We start from the raw sequence: 17,111 nt of genomic DNA on the forward strand, positions 1-17,111 counted from the left end.
GCTCAGCCTGCCATGAAATAACACAGTGCTGGAAGGAATTCTACACAACTAGTCTATAATCAATTTGGTATTCATTGAAGTCTATTGGTTTTGTTTGTTGACTGCTCAAACTAATTACAGTTTGTTGGACTGGTACATTTTGCAGAGCATAGTGGACTTCACAGTTAAGTGCTGCATATGTGTCCATGAAATTATTACCAGCTAACAGATCTGCAGGGATGTGAGCCACCATCTCTCCTCCATAAAGGAACAGAAGTGCTTACAGAACCTGACAGACTCATGCACAAGTTGAAGCAAATGTTTAACAGATACTCACAGGATAGACGGGCACAAATAACAATAAAATGATGTGAAGTTCTGCAGAACAAAATAATGAAGAATCAACATTCACTTTTAGCATACACACACACACACACACACACACACACACACACACACACACACACACACACACACACACACAATAATAACGCCTATTGATGCAGCAGAAGTTGCATGCAAAGAGCCACAAGGCTTCCTATTTTTACCCTGAAATGGACTGTGACAGTAAATATGATTCTCACCTGATTGTGCTCATATGGAAACCTGGGGCTTTTTAAACATGCTGCCGTAATTCAGTTAATCTGTTTAAAATGAGACTTAGGAAGTTGGAAGAGAATATCAAAGGCTATCCAAGAGGCAATTTTCCCTCCTAAGGCCGTGAACTATTTCTTGTTTTGAATGGAATTTTTTGGCAGGAACAGCTGTCCAAATGTGTGTTTGTGTGTGAGGGGACCTTAGAGAGGACGAGGGAGTTTGTTGTTCGCATAGAGAGAAGACAGATTCCTCTTTACTTCACCCCAATGTTTGTGGACTATCTGTCTTGTGTTGACGTGGCAGCATGATTGCTAAGCCTGTAAAGTCCTTTGCAGATGTAGACTCTCTCTATCTCTCCTCTCTTGTTCCTGCTTGTTTTCTTCCTCCTCTATATCCTCCCTTACTCCTCCTCCCCCACTCAATCATCCTTTTTTTATCCTTTTTCTCTGGAATTCCCACCAGTGTGTGTGTGTGTGTGTGTGTGTGTGTGTGTGTGTGTGTGTGCATAACTACTAGGCCAGTTGCCTGTGTGATGTTCAGCCAACTCCTCCTAACACGCTCTCAGAATACTTCTTTGGGTTCCATGGTTGTGGATTCAAGTTGTTAAGCTCTAGAAATGAGCACATGAAATATAGCTGTGTTTGTGTCTAACTGCGGCTGGACCTGCCAGACGCAGACACATGGCCAACACAGCAGTCCGGGCCGGCACTCAAACCTGAAATTTCCTGAGAATTCTTCTGTGGATATCACCTCAAGACTGACCTCGACTGCGAACTTGAACAGTGATGGAAAACAGTTAAACCATTTGGACCAATTGGCAATAGCTTTTATGGAGGGAATGCCACCTGAGCGTGTGCTGGTCTGTAAAACAGCACATGGTTGTGTCAGTGCATGTGTGTGTCTTTTATTACTCTTGTTAAACCAAGGGGTGTGGTTTTGTCCTATTAGAGAGGACGGAGAGACCTGAGAGTTATGTGTATTGGCCAGCCGCAGCTTTGGGTAGAAGGTGTGCACTGTAAAACATTGTGAGTTAGATTAACTTTAGAAAAGTTGATTTTGCTAAATTCAATTATAGTCTGCTTGGAACAATAATGTGTGTCTGATCTGTTTTTGTTTTTTAAAAAAGAAAAAAGTCTACATTAAAATCCGTAAAAACGGCACCTCATTAAAAATGTCAGAACTTATGAATAAAGGATGTCACCATACCAGAAATTTAGTAGTCGACACCAATACCAGTGAAATTCCACAATTCTCGATACCACATTATAAAACAAAAACAAAATAATAAATCCTATGTACTTCAACATCATATACTCCTTTTATTAAGAACAATTTGAACATCATAAGAAATAACAACAGCTGCTCCTTTTCTAATAGATTGTTTTCTTATTATTCACTACTCACAAACTACTTTAATCTGGTCACCTTGCTTTTCCCTTCAGTACTCTTTTCCACACGTGCACACACTTCTGGTCTGTCTCACACACACACACACATTGATTTGCCTCCCCTCTTTCTGTCTAACTCCCTGTATGTGGCTCTGTTGAATTTATTCAGCAGTGTGTTTTTATAAAGACGCCAACAAAACACGACTCTTGTTTGGGATTTTTTTCACCCGCGATGCTTTTTTTAACAACAGCAGGTGAGTCGTGTGTAGCCGAGGATCGTTCTTAATGACGTACCTTATCAAAATGATGGAAACCAACGTGGTACCGAAGACATCAGCACTAACTGGGGTGTTCACTGCTGTTCACTCTTGCTTGTGCCATGCTTGTAAAATATCCACTGTTTCTGTGCCAGAGACAGTCTGTCTTTGTGTTTCTCTGAGCAGGTGCGACTGTCACTAGACTGTACAGGAGGGGGGCCCCCCTTAGGTCTGGAAGAATTGAATCCCTGGTACTTACAGTACTGTAGAAAAATGAGTATAGTCACGCATTCAGAACTTTGGTATTGACTTGGTACCAAAGTGTTGGATATCATAACATCCCTAATATGAATATGCACATTTTGTTCGTTGTTTGCTTGACACACGATGTGTCAAGTGATAACAGAAGTGTTATCTTCAAGTTTCTACATCACACTTAGTAACATAAGTTGTATATTAGACCAGGACTGACTTCCAAACTGTTTGTGATGTCACAAATCATGGATCGTAGGTCTTGCCGCTTACGATCTGATTTTCAGTGAGCACAGACTAAAAAAAAACACTTTCAGCAGATCAATGTGAAAATATCCTTCCAGTGTCAAACTCTGCACATACATCATTCTGCACAGTGAAGCTCAAACATCCAACTGCAGGAACAAGAAGAAAAACATATTTTTGAATAATTAGTCTTCTCAGAAGTTATTGTAGTTTGATACCAACTAATTTAAGTTCACTGAGACACTGGAGAAAACAAATCAAACATAAGATATTAATTTAAATCAACAACTACTTACTCACACTGAAACATTACATTTGCTTCTGATTTACATTTTCACTTTAAAGTGCTAGACAAAACCGAAAGAATTATTCTTTTCTACTGGTACTTGTGTGAGTTCATATATACCGCGTCTGCACTGGTACGTACCAGGAAATAACCATATGCGCTCTAAACTCTAAACTCTAAACCTCTTGCCCCCTTCTGCCTACTCACCTTTTATATGTTGCAAAACTAACTGACAGCCAAATACTAGATGGAAGCATTACAACCTTAAAAAGTGTTACAAACTCACTCAGTACTGTGTGACAAAAGTTTAGCTTGCAGTGCAGGCTTAGACTGACTGGTACATCTTTTTCCCATGGGGCTTACTGTAGCAGTATGTGCTCGCCACTGAGACCATTCAGTACTACAAACCCGTACATTCAACTCAGCTGCTGCTGCTATCAGCTCTTGTATTATTCTGTTCATGTATCAGAGTCAGAGAGACAGTAGACTTGATTCTTGTTAGCATGTGCAGATTTTTTGTCGAGTCTCAGTGCTGCAGTTTGGTTTAGTTAGACAACTTTTAGTGCCTGTTAATAGGCATATTGGAGGACAGCTCAAGATAGGCAGGGAGAGGGAGAGAGATAGGGGATGACAAGCAGTAAAGGCCCACAGGTTGGACTTGAATTCATGGCTGCTGCAACAACGACTTTTCATTTAAAGATCCAAACCTGGGTATAGCGAGGCAATATAACACTTGAACCTCATGCTTTTAATGTTGGAACCAATTTAGTCATAGGTGGTGAAAACACAAGACATAAAGCTGCTCCCACTTTATGAAATTTTAAGTGTATGGAGACTGAAATACCAGCCTTCATTATGATTAGCATTGTTTTAATTGTTAGGAGGAAGAACCATGACTTGGCTTATGAATTAGACCCACAGCAAGTTTCCAATATGTTTTCTAGGGTCTCTAAATAGTTCTAACTCTCAAACAATGCTGGGAAGTCTTTAACGACAATGAGCTCAGTGATTACTCAGCGGCACATTCATTCAACTCATCATTTCTAGTCAGATGAACTCAGCATTGTGTGTAGGTGCACAGCTGTGCAGAAAGCAAAACACTCTGCCAGTAAAGGTTGAAGACAGCAGATTGCCTTTGAGGTTTTTACTGGAAGCAACTGTGAAAACCAAAAGTACTGGTAATGCAATGACTACGATAACAAATGATAAGATTAAGAGTAAAAAGTATTGTAAAATTAATGATAAAAGATTAGTTTATTCAACTAAGACAACAGAATTCCTGTGTTTTACAGTGTGTGTGTGTGTGTGTGTGTGTGTGTGTGTGTGTGTGTGTGTGTGTGTGTGTGTGTGTGTGTGTGTTTTAGGGCTTTTTCCTGTAAGAGCAGGGTGGCCAGGTGGCATCCTGGCCAGATGTGATGTATTAACTGAAGTCACCTGTTGTCAGGGGTACGCTGAGGTTAAACTCACCAGACTGAGAAACTGAAACTTCCCCAACTGCTGCCTTTTGTTTCAACACTGTTCTGCTCACATGTGAAGAAGTAATTAATGGAAAACAACATGCAGTCTTTTTTCAATGTTCTGTCCAGTTCTCTTTGCTTATTCCTTTATTGTGACTCATCCAAAGCGAGTTTTATTGTTTTTTTATTTGGGACGAGCCTCCTTTAGCATATTTTAAGATGTCATGTGCTGTTTATGTCATAGGTCATAAAAGACATCATAAAATGTCTGCACAAGGCAGACAGAATCCAAACTTAAATATGTTTCCTGCAGACTTGCTTTGCTGCACAGTATTTGGAAAATTTATGTTTTCAGCAGTCAACTCTAACATAAATAATACTGGTCTGCTGAATGCACTAACTGGGGCTCTGTTGTGGCTCCTTCTGATTAAAGTTATCATCTTAAAGCCTACCAATGTAGGCTTATATGAACAGAGGAAAGTAAAGCAACCTTGAATTAACACTGGTTATAAACTCTAGGAAGGAGAAATCTTGTCATGAATATAATCATTTTTTAGAGAATATATCACACGAGGTCAGCTTGTTTTCTCTCCAAACTTACGACAGAAGAGCTACAACAGACGTACAGACCTAATTGAAATGGAAGATGCGCCAACCAATGAGCACACCTGCCTGCAAATGCACACATGAACAATCCGTTCACCAGCAGCACCCCTGCCACCACCAACATATATTATCCACAAAGAGCACGGAAAAACAAGGCTGTGCGCCTGTGAAGTCATGCCAGGAATTCACAGCACGTATTTTGTGAAAAAACAAAAGAAAAAAACCTGCCCTGATTTTTCTCAAAATAATGCAATGTGGCGTGTTTCATGAGTTTATTCGTGGTCGAAGTTGAGGTCAAACTTGCAAAAATATGCTTCCTTGTGTGTGTTTTGATGGATTGTAGTAAAATTGCAAATATTCATGGAAAATTATTTTTAAAAAAATTGGCAATTGCTAAAGACTTTGCAGTACTTTAAGGGTGTTTTTGCAAACAAACAATGTGAGGCTGGAGAGAGTCTCAGTGTGTGTGTAATGATCCGAAGTTGTCAGAGACGGTGCTGTGTGGCTGAGACAGACTGATTCAGCTGAGTGTGTCATGGCCTTCCCTCCTGCTCTCTGGGATTAGACTACCTGTTGTGGGGAGGGGGAGGGCGAAGGGGGGAGGCCCAAGTCTTCTCCACGGATACCCTGAAATAAGAAGTGAGAATTGGACTCAGCTCAGTTTTTGTCACCGTCTCTGTTCCTCTCCGTCTTTGTCAATAAGTCTCGTAGCGTGGAGCATCTGGCGACTGAACACAGTGCGTTGGAGCAGGGTCGCAACCCCTCGTCTCTCTCCAGTGAGCTGCCTCCATTTGACAGTCTTTCTCTCTCTCTCTCCTTCTCTCTCTCCCTCTCTCTGTCTCCAGTGCTGGCAGTGCTAATTGTTCTCGGGACTGGGGAGCATTCGTCTGTCACTCGAGGCCTGTACACTCGCATCTGTGGGTCACAGGCTCCAGCGAAGACTGGAGCGTAGTATGACAGCTCCTGTTTTTTTTTTTGGTTTTTGGTGTGTGTTTGTGTGTGTCTGTCTTCAAAGCCTAATGAGTGTGAGAGTACACGGTGATGGCTGGAGCCTCGGTTCAGGCAAAAATTATGGTGTGTTGGAAGGAAGAAAGAAAGAAAAGAAAATGCAAATCAGTTAAGCAATAGGTAGTTGTCAGAAGCAGCATTATTATGTCTGCGAAGCGCCTTCACCTGAATGGAAGAACAGTGACCTCTGCCAACCACAGTGCTGCATTGCATAGTAGTTTAGTAAAGGAATAGTTCTATGCTTATTTGCTTTCTTGTTGAGAGTTAAATGAGAAGAATACCACTCTCAGGTCTGTAGGGTAAATATAAAGGTGGAGTCAGCAGCCCGTTAACTTAGCTTAGCATAAACAATGGAAACAGGGAAACAGTTTGCCTGCTCTATCTGAATGGTAACAAAAACCGCCTACCAACACTATTAAAGCTTAATCCGTAATATCTTGGTTGCTTAATTTGTACCAAAAAAACTTAAATTAATTAAACTTTGTATAAAAAATTTGCATTTTTACAGGGATTGTGTCCGTGACTACGTCTTAGCCTGCCACAGTGACTTACTGGAGTCTAGTCATTAGTGTGAGGTTACCAGGCAACCAGCTGACACTTTATTGCAGAAAAACTGCTTTTGCCAACCCCTCCTCCATTCTCCATTCTCCATTTTATTTTCAGACAATGCTTATGTATTCTGAAAGTTTAAATTTGTTAACATCGACCCCACCTGTGCTGAAGTTTGTAATTGCAGCCAATGGTCAAAGGCCACTGTTGAGCAGGTGAAGGTGAAATTAATAAGTGTGTTTCTGAATGTATCATATTGAAGCCAAACACAAAAATATTTGGTGGGCAAAATATCAGCCTTCAGATTCAACTTCAGCTTTGGACAGAAAACACTGTCACAAGTCTCTATAGTGATATAACTATACATATTTCACCAGATAATGAGAACAGAACAGAAAAAGTTTTAAAAGTTGTAAATAGCCAGGGACTAACAGCAAGTATTTTCTACGTAATTGCCAATTAGTTATGAATATGGATGCTTGATGGGCTGTTTAATAGGCTTTATAAACACCTGAGCTTTATAGCTACAGCCTGGTAGGTCTCATATTGTTCATGATATGAAGCTTTTACTTCCTCTGACCCAGTTTAAGGATGGTTTAACTCCATGTTTGTTTCAGCACTGTGGCCAAACCACACTGAATGAAATTGACATGCATTTGCTTGAAGTTTGGCAGGAGATGGACAAGAGGAAAGCACCGGCAGGAAAAGGGAGGAAGAAAAGGAGGAAGAGGGAAAAGGAGAAAAAGCTTGTGGTGTTTGTGTAGTAAAGGACTGTGACCTTGACAAAGCGACCGTTTCTCTATAGCTGCTCCTGCAATAAATAACTTGAATGAGGTTTAATTGTGAGCATCCGATTTAAGCTGCAACCACTGTCGCTGCTGCAACAGTTATTGTTGATACTGTTGCTGTCAGAGCTTGTGGGAAAGAACTGAAGTCTAATGCGAGAGGTTGCTGGCTGCGGTTGTCCCTTTGTTTACTGTTGTTTAGTCTCTGGTATTTATAGGTACAGTGCTGCCTGTTTCAGCTAATTATACTGTGGACGCCATAGGGATGATTGCAGTAATGACTGGTTGGGACACAATCAGGGAATTTTTGTCTGTGTGTGTGTGTGTGTGTGTGTGTGTGTATGTTTTTTTGTATATACGTCTGCCTGCATGCATGCACATGTGTATTTCCCTAACTGCCTGCAAATGTACATGTGTGTGATCCCTTTGGTGCGGCGCCTTGAGGAATTTTTCATGACGAAGAAACATATTTCATTCTCAGCTATGAAACTGCCCATCTGATAGGAACTCAGGTCTCCTGCAACCTCCGCAGCTCACTTAACATGCAGAAACAGACCCCAGGAATGTTCTTTAATCAACCTTAATTATAGTTTCCCAGATTCTGCTGCTCCCAGGTCAGTTGTTAATCCAGGCTTCTGGTTCAAAAGTTCAGAGTGTCGTTTGTTCAGACAGCGAGGGCCTCTGAACACCTCCTGCCAAATACTAACCATCCTAAACACCGATGCAGCTTACATTCATCACAAGGACCTTGTCTGTGCACCTACATATCAATGCCTCGCTAACGGGCTGAAGTTAATCATGAACAATGGTTGAACTTGAACTGGAATGCCCTCTCTGTGTTGTTGTGTATGTCTGAGTGTCTCAGTTCAACTAAATACAATTCTGAGTATTCTTGGCATTTAGTTTTATGTTTTTTGTGGTGTAGCCAGAGAACGCAGACAGTGACAGCTAAGCATGCTGAATTTACAGATCTCTAAGAGCGACTGCTGTCTGTGTTGTGCACCTGTCTACCTCACACTTGCATGTAAACAACAAAGATTTCTGATCCAGTGCCACGCAGGGGAACATGGACAGCTCATTCAGTTAAAAGCCTGGGAGATAATTCAGCCCAGATCCAATCAAAAACACACACACATGTGGAGTGCGGATGTTATAGGAATAGTTTGGAAGTACAGCTGACACGTTTTCAAAACACTGCGTGCTGGGTTGAGAGTGTGCTGGATGGGTCAGTGAGGTTTGACAGGAGAAAAACAGTCTGGTGTGAGCTGGAGCTACACATTTCATCCTGTCTGACTGTCCGCACACTCAAAACCTCAAGAGGCTTCATGTTTATACATGAATACTTGGGTTTGAAACAATTTACTGAAGAGAAGTGAAATCATAAAATAAGCTGCCACTGCAGATAGGTGATATTTCCATTCTAGCTTTATAAGGTTTAAGCTAAATAATTGTATGGCTTTACCAAAATAATGTAAATATTGACATGTGGTTGTGTGAATGCGTATGTGTGTGTGCAGATGACCACGACTGATACTAGATTTTTAAGCCGACATTTCCTGTTGACTGATATTCATTTTTAACATAAACAAACAATAATTTTTGGTGAGGAACCTCTTAAACTATGGTTCCCAACCAGGAGGTCGGGACCCTCCCAGGGTAACTCAGAGAGGTCACAAGATGATTCAAGGGAAACAACAATATACAATATATCCATAAAGTTACAAAAGAAAGCAATATTCAACTTTTCACATCTTCAAGTCACTAAAATTATTCAAAGTAAACTGTCTGAGAAGAAAAAATATAATCATGATAATCTGTGATATGGGTTCACAAGTAGACATTACTTTAATGTGTCTCTATCCAAAAAAGGTTGGGAACCTCCAAAAATATATAATTCATTCTTGACTATGTATATGAAACACATATCTGTGATAAAATATTCAAACTCAAGATTCACATGCAAGCATTTTAAGACCTTCCTCAGCAAGTAGAACTTGTTTAGGTGTCATCACTTGAAAGGCGTCAAACTCATCAACCAGGAGTCAGCGGACAGCTGGAGAAAGATCAAGGACAAACAGAGACAGGGGTCTTCCCATATGCGAGTACTTGACCAAAGTTCAAGTTATGTGATTACCAGAGTAAATTACAAACAATAAACTGTTTATTATATATTTTCTCACAGACAATAATTGTTTCTGATTCTGACCTGTAATAACATATAGTTTTTCACCAGTGACTAATTCATCTTTATGTATTCAGAATTATTTATCCAAAGCCTGTATTCTTTTCTATGTGATGAATTTCTGTACTGCCTTTTTTGTTACTTATTGGCCAGCATGTACACTGATACCAGCATATCTGTGATAAAGTGGCAGATATTATATCAATATATCAGTTGGGCTCTAGTGAGCAACTGAACGTGCATATGAAACTAAGAAATGCAACGTAGGGACTGTGATTTGATGACAGCTATGACAAGGAATGAGGAGTAAAGAGACAAATGAGTTGGGCAAGTTTCATAGAAACTTTCAGCCAGTGTGTGTTTGTGTGTGTGTGTGTGTGTGTGTGTGTGTGTGTGTGTGTGTGTGTGTGTGTGTGTGTGTGTGTGTGTGTAGTTGGAAGGCATTTGTCTCTGAATATCGATCACTATTGACCAGAGCAACATCTGAGAGCAGAGGTACTGACAGCTGCCTCTGTAGCCGGTCGCTGCTTTCATTTCTTCATTTCATTATGCAGTCTTTGTTGCTTTATCATGATGTACTACTTATCTTTCTCTGCTCATTATGGCCTGCAGCAGTTCTCAGGGTGAGTGTGTGAATGAGTGCATGTCAGCAAGCCTGTATGTATGAGATTGCTTGCGCTACTTATTGTATTCATCATGCTAACAGACAGTCATGCAGCCTGCAACAAGCAGTTTAATCTTGACATAATATTGCCACCACCTTCTGTTCAAAACCATGACCAGATCATCAACAAATTAGATCACTATTTAAGTTATTATTCTGCCCATCATGCTTGTTCAAATAACACAGCATTGAGTTCTTTGGCAAGGCATCAGCTTCTGCTTCGGTGCGAGTTGACAAGCCCTGGGCATCCAACCTGGATACCAGTGCTGGTGTTATGACTGATGAGACATGCATGGTATGCTAGCAAAAGATGCTGCCAAGTAAGGTTCTCACATTCCCCCCCTGGGCACTGCCAATCACTCTGATGCTGTGTTGGTAAATTTAAGCACAACCAAGCCTGACACTGGAGTTTGGGCTTTAAAGAGATGAGTACGCAATATCCAGACGTGGCTCCGCAGTCAAAAAAGACGACTCACGGGTATGCTTGGCCTCCACTCCAGGTCTGTTGTAGAGGCAAAAGGTTAGAGTCAGATTGTTGTGTTCTTCATCACTCGGGGGTGAAGGGAAGGGCATTATCAATCCGTAAACCAACTTTGTCAAGAAGGGATTGACGAATAATTTGCTGAGAGAGGGAGCTTGTGAGAGACGGAAGGAGGGGAAGAGCTGAGGTGAGAAGAGATAATGATGCAGCTGGCGTGTGAGCCCCTGAGAATTCTGGGAAAAGCGCATTTGTGTCCCGTGGCTAAGATCACATGACGGCTCTGTTGTCATGAGACTAGGTGCCTGTATCGATGAGTGAGTCTGACTTCATCCTCCTTTGTTTATTATCCGACATTGTCTTGATTCAGCTTTTAGCTCATCCATCAACCTGTTTGTCTTTCATGTGTTCATGTTGCATTCACGGCGAGTGCAACGCAGCTGTTTGTGTGCATGCACATGTTTGGAATTCTTTGAAAGCCAGGAAACGCACAGATGGACACTTTATGGCTGTATTAACTTCTTTGGGAACTGATGGCTATCCTCTTAATTTCCCACTATAGTCCCTTGTGTCAGTTGTTGCTTCAGCTGGTAATGGGCAGCTTCAAATGGCAGTGTTGTGCTCTCTTTTGAATACTTTGTAAGCTAAAACATACCTTTCAGGTGAACGTCCCACCATTGCAGATGGTAAAGAGGAAAGCACACCTGCAAATTAGCCCAGCAGAGGCTGGTGGAAAGCAACAGAGTCTTCAGAAAATCCACATTTCCTCATAGTGCGGCACAGTCGCTTGTGTAACACAGTGACAGACAGCAGAGAGGTGGTAAATGTCTGTTGTGTAAGCAGCGGGAGCCTTTGAACTACCTCCTCCTGTTACAAAACCAGTAGGGGCACCTGTACTCGCTGCCCCGCCATCTCTTTAACCCGCGCCTGGTGACTCCTGAGTGTTTGTTGTCAGAAACCAGTCTATTAGTTTGACCCTGTGCCTGTTCTCACAGAAATGGCAGCCTTTTTCTTTCCTGGCGTCGCTCGGCCCCGCAGCTCCCCACCGCCAGCGTGAAACAGAAATGCCAGGGAACACTGAGATGGCTCACTCTGTTACTCTGACCTCCAAAAAGTTGAAAGAGAGATGCTACCGAGCGCAGAGTCAGAGCGGAGGATGATAGATGGCTCTAAGCAGTCTAATAGTGTTGCCCTCCTCTACGGAAAGAGAACAAATATCTGCCAGGGTTGAATGATGTGTGTGGCCTCTGCTCCCATCATACGGTGCGCCAGGTTCTCTCATGTGGTTTTCCTTTGGATGTACTGTAGACGCAGAGAAAGAGAGAGCTGTGTGGACAAATAGCACGACTGAGAGGCATGGGTAGACTTACAGGCAGAGGGAGAATGAGATGAGACAAAAAGCAAAAGAAAATGCACCAGGGACAGAGGAGGGTTAGTGTGACATTGAGAGGCCGAGAAGAGAGATCTCAGCTCTGTCAGGCTGCTTGTCTTCACACAGTGCAGATAGATGGTCCATGGCTCTTCCCTGGTCTATTGATCACCCTGCAGGATATCTTCTTTACATTGACACGTGACAGCAGGTAACGTCTCCTAAATGTCATGTCATGCCACTGTTCTGATCTGATTGCAAAGATTTCTCCTACACGAACACTAAACTGGACTACAGTTGAATTATGGTTTTTGTAAACGAGTCCATCTTTTCTACACTACATTCTCTTAATCTATACCCAGGCCACAATCTTTGATCTATATTTTAGACAGTCAGAGTCCGTGTCCAGAATAGATAAAGGTATCACAAACTTGGCACGCCTGTCTCGTAAAGGCTGGCAACTTTGTTCATAAATTATTGCATGCTGGGGCGAGCAGTGGCCCTGAGGGTTTTGGAGGAGACCTTTAGCTGAGCTGAGACTGCTTTACACCTGTAATATAAATTAAGTGAGGGCAGAGGAGTGGAAGGAATGGACACCTGCACCTCTTCCATGAAGCAATAGCTGCAACCTGACTTTCAGGGCTCATGATTTATTACTAGATTGAGTAAGATTTGAAAAATTTTAAGATTTGAATCCTAAAGTCCTCCTCTGGTGATCTTATAGACAGTTTTTAAACAAGCAAATCGTCACTTTACAAGGCAAAGTAGGACCATGAAATCCTACCAGACTACCCCTGCTGCTTATCCGAACTTGATTCTGCTTGGGGGTTTGACTGCTGGAGATAATCTTACATTGCTGTTTGAGATGGACTATTTACAGAGAAGCTCAAATATTTAAATAAGGTGATGAGGTTGCCGAAGGAGGATCTTTATGGATTATATTTAAATTTTCATCTCTATTGAATATGTTTCTATCCTGTGTTGACAAAAACCAAGAGCAGACTTAAAGTTTTGCTGGTAATAATAGTTGTGGCCCCTTTGATGCTAAGCTGTTGTCAATTTTCTTCCCAGATCAATTGAATCTGAATCTTTCAACAACATAAGCAGAGCACTTGGAGAACAGCAGGAATTCTGTATTATGGGACACAAACCAGAAGGGCTTGTTGTGAAAGTTTCCTTCTGCTCACAATCATGCTCATCCTGGACGCACAGACTGTTGTACTGGCTTACTGGCAAGAAGTTTAGCCTTCCCTCTTCAAAACACACATGAAGAATATGCAGCATCTGTGACTGTAACATGTTTTATGTAAAATTTATATTTTACATTATCAGTAATATTTAACAGTACAACATACTGAGTCTTTTTAAAAATTAGAGTGAGGTTAGAAGATCAATGCAACTCTCCTGTTTGTGTGTTAACTAAAGGGCTGGAGTCAGGAGGCAATTAGCATAAAAACTGGTAACAAGGGAAAACAGCTAACCTGGATTTCTATAAACATGTAATATGTAACATTTCCACATTAAAGATATAATTATTAAATTAAAATGTCTATAAACACTAGCCCAATGATATATATTTTGTTAAGTAATCCTAACCAGGGAAGCTAACTGCAGTGATGGAAATGGTGGTGAAGACAACAACTCCCATGATCCAATGCTACTTCACAACATCATCAAACTATGCCTTTTGTTATTTTTCCTATGTGAGAGACTCCTAGAGGCAGAGATTACATATTATACATTTAAAGTATGGCTGTCCTTTAAAGGTCCAGTGTGGAACATTTAGTAGGATCTTCGGAGAGAGCCAGGTTGTTTCCCCCTGCTCCAAGTTTTTGTGCAAAGTTAGGCTAATTGCCTCACGTCCCTAGTCCCATATTTATAAATGAATAATCATATTTCCTTAAATGAAATGTTCCTCTAGATGTGAGCTCACTATAAGATGACATGGAGCCAAGGGATCAGCAGCAGTGTTATGACCTCAAAGTCTGTTTTTATTACATTTTAGTTTGACCTCCACATGGATGTTTTCACCCTCAGGAGTTTTTTTTGGTTTTTTTCCTGGCCCTCCCAGTCTAAAGTCAAAGTCAGCGAAGTCGAAAATAGCTAAACAGTTTTAAATCAGTCGGAGAATCTCTCCAGAATGACATATCTACAAATTGTTTGACTCTCAGTGTGATCAAGTTATCAATAACATTAACACCGACTGGACTGGATATTGGCTTCTTAAAATTTGTGTGAACAGTGTGTGGGGGAGAAAATAGAAGTCTGAGTCATGGCCCCCTTTTTCCCCTTCCCCCTGCTGTGGATGTTTGCTCATCGTGGGAGAAACAATCAGCAATTCTGGAAGCTTCCACAGGCCCCATTAAAAAATCATGAATCAATTTGAGCTTGTTCAAAATTTCAAACAGAGCTTTCATTAAAAATTCACTGGGACCTCTCTGTCTGTCGCTTGTAAATACATCATTGGTATTGCTGTGGCTGATGAGGGCTGCCTCAGAATGAGCCCAGTGCTTATGTGCTTGATCTTTGACTTTGGTGTCAAGGGCAGAGTCGTGGACTTGGTTCACATAAGGTCTTCCCCCAGTGGTGTTTACTGCTGAACAGCAACTTCTCCAAACACATTTAAGAACTGCATAGCTATATTTCTTGGTATCCATTTTAATTTGACTTTTACACTGTTATGGTTCCAGTCACTCACCTCAAGCATCCTTTTATCATTGAAAATCACAAATGTCTAATGGGAACAGCCAGGTGTTAAAAATGAAGTGAGCTCTGTAAGATGTGAGCACTTCCTTACCTGCAAACTCTCTCATCCTCTCTCTCTTCCACACACGCACACACACGCACACACACAGCCTCCCTGCTTTCCCTGGTTTCCATGGAAACCTGTGGTGAAGGAACAGAGATTTCAAGGACAGGTATGTTTGCAAATGAGAGTTCCTCGGATCATATGTCCACTGAGCCACTATCATCAGCCCATCTCATCCCGCAACACACACTCTGGTTCTCCGATACAAACAGGGTGCCGCGTAAGCTTCTGAGTATTATTATGGAGAAATTTGAAGTTGAGACTAAACATGATGCTATTTGTGTGTGTGCCTGCTGTGAGTTTGGTACATCTGCAGACCATGCTGTGTTTGTATGTCTGCTATCATGTGTGTGTGTGTGTGTGTGTGTGTGTGTGTGTGTGTGTGTGTGTGTGTGTGTGTGTGCACGCGTGTGTGCACGCGTGTGTGCGTACCACGTGTTTGGCTGCCTCATGTACAAGAACAGATACAAACACAGACATATTCCAATATGGTCTCTGATTAGGAGACCAGACTGTCCTGACTTCACTCTCACCACAAAGCATGAACAACTGTCAGTAAATAACAAGAGCTTCATGAACAATGCTTTCAACACATGATGTTTTGGAAATTTCAAAGGACATACCGAGGACACAGCTTCCACATTTTCAGTGTTTCACACTGCGTGTCTTCATAACTTTAGTGGGTAATGGGAACACAATATTTCACTTTAAGCACTGTGCTGTTTTCATCTCACAGAAAGAAGTGTATTGCCATTTGTTTAAGTGCTGGAGTGCATCTATGACATAAATGGTAAATGGTCGGTACTTATTATATAGCTTCTTTCTAGTTTTATGACCACTCAAAGCGCTGTACACTACATAACACATTCACCCATTCATACAGTGATGGCAAAGGCCATCATGAACAGAAAGTAATTCATTCATACAAAGACACTTCAACATGCAGCGGGAGGAGCTGGGGATCGAACCACCAACCTTCCAATTAGTGGATTACTAGCTCTACCTTCAGAGCCACCGCCATCCCGTGCAGTTGTGGCCCTTGTCTAAGGTTTTGTAACCACTGTTCCTACGGTTGCAACTTTATATAGATTAGTCAACTATAACTAACCACACAATCAAATGTTAGACTGACTTTATGAATAGTTTCATCATGTTGAGAATATTACACAGCAGCCAGCCAAACATCTAACGTAGTGTTAGGCAATAGCACGGATGTAATAGGTTGTAATTAGCATTGTATTAAAGGGTAACTTTTCAACCTGGACAATATTTTCCAATTTTTTACTGTCTAAGAAACTAATGGGGACTACAGCTTTTGAAACAGGTCCAGTATTGAGCGAGAGGGCTGCAGCCAGCAGCTACAAAATTGGCTGCAACATAATCCTTATGGGAAATTGGCCACCATCAATGTTCGTCCACTAAAAGTGTTTGGTTTTGCCAATGATGGGCTCAGATTGTTATTATAAGAAACTGCAGTTATATCTCTCTGTTCAAAGCCACCGGACTCCATTGACAAAAACTGAAATTTTACCTTTCTGGATCATTAACATTTGAATTCGACATAAACTAAATAAAACCAAAACCATCTCTCTTAGTATTTCAAATGTTTCCACTGTTCCAACAATCATCACCTCTTGTTTGTTAGGAGAAAAAAACACTTAATTCACAGAGTTAAATATGAAAATATTAACATATTCAGACCGCTCACTCCTCTCCTGATATTTTCGCATCTAGATAAAAGTTTTCTTTCAGGAAGATCATAACAGTGGTAAAAAGAGAGTGAATATTGGACCTACATTTATCAGCAGGCCAGAAACACGACTCCAGATCAATGCTAATGTTGCTTTGTGTCTGCCTAGTTTAATACTTGTTTGCTAATGTTCCATATAACAAATTTATATAGTAATAATATGCCAATGTTCTGTTTTAACCTTGTTCCACTGCCCCACAGCGACCACAATTTCATTTAATAATTAAAATAATAAATTAGATTATGTATATATTATATTAAGAAACACAACAGTATATAATGCTTCTATTTTTATGTTGTATTTTATGTTTGTATGATACATAACACTAACATATTACTACCTAACCACGATATTCAGTGCGCCCTCACATACAACAGCCCTGCGTTTTTGTGTTTATTTGAATATGAGTCTATTTGCATGTGTGAATCTCTTGTGTATGTTACAGGAT

The sequence above is a fragment of the Dicentrarchus labrax genome, unplaced genomic scaffold (assembly GCF_905237075.1).
Source record: "Dicentrarchus labrax unplaced genomic scaffold, dlabrax2021, whole genome shotgun sequence".
NCBI lineage: Eukaryota > Metazoa > Chordata > Actinopteri > Moronidae > Dicentrarchus > Dicentrarchus labrax.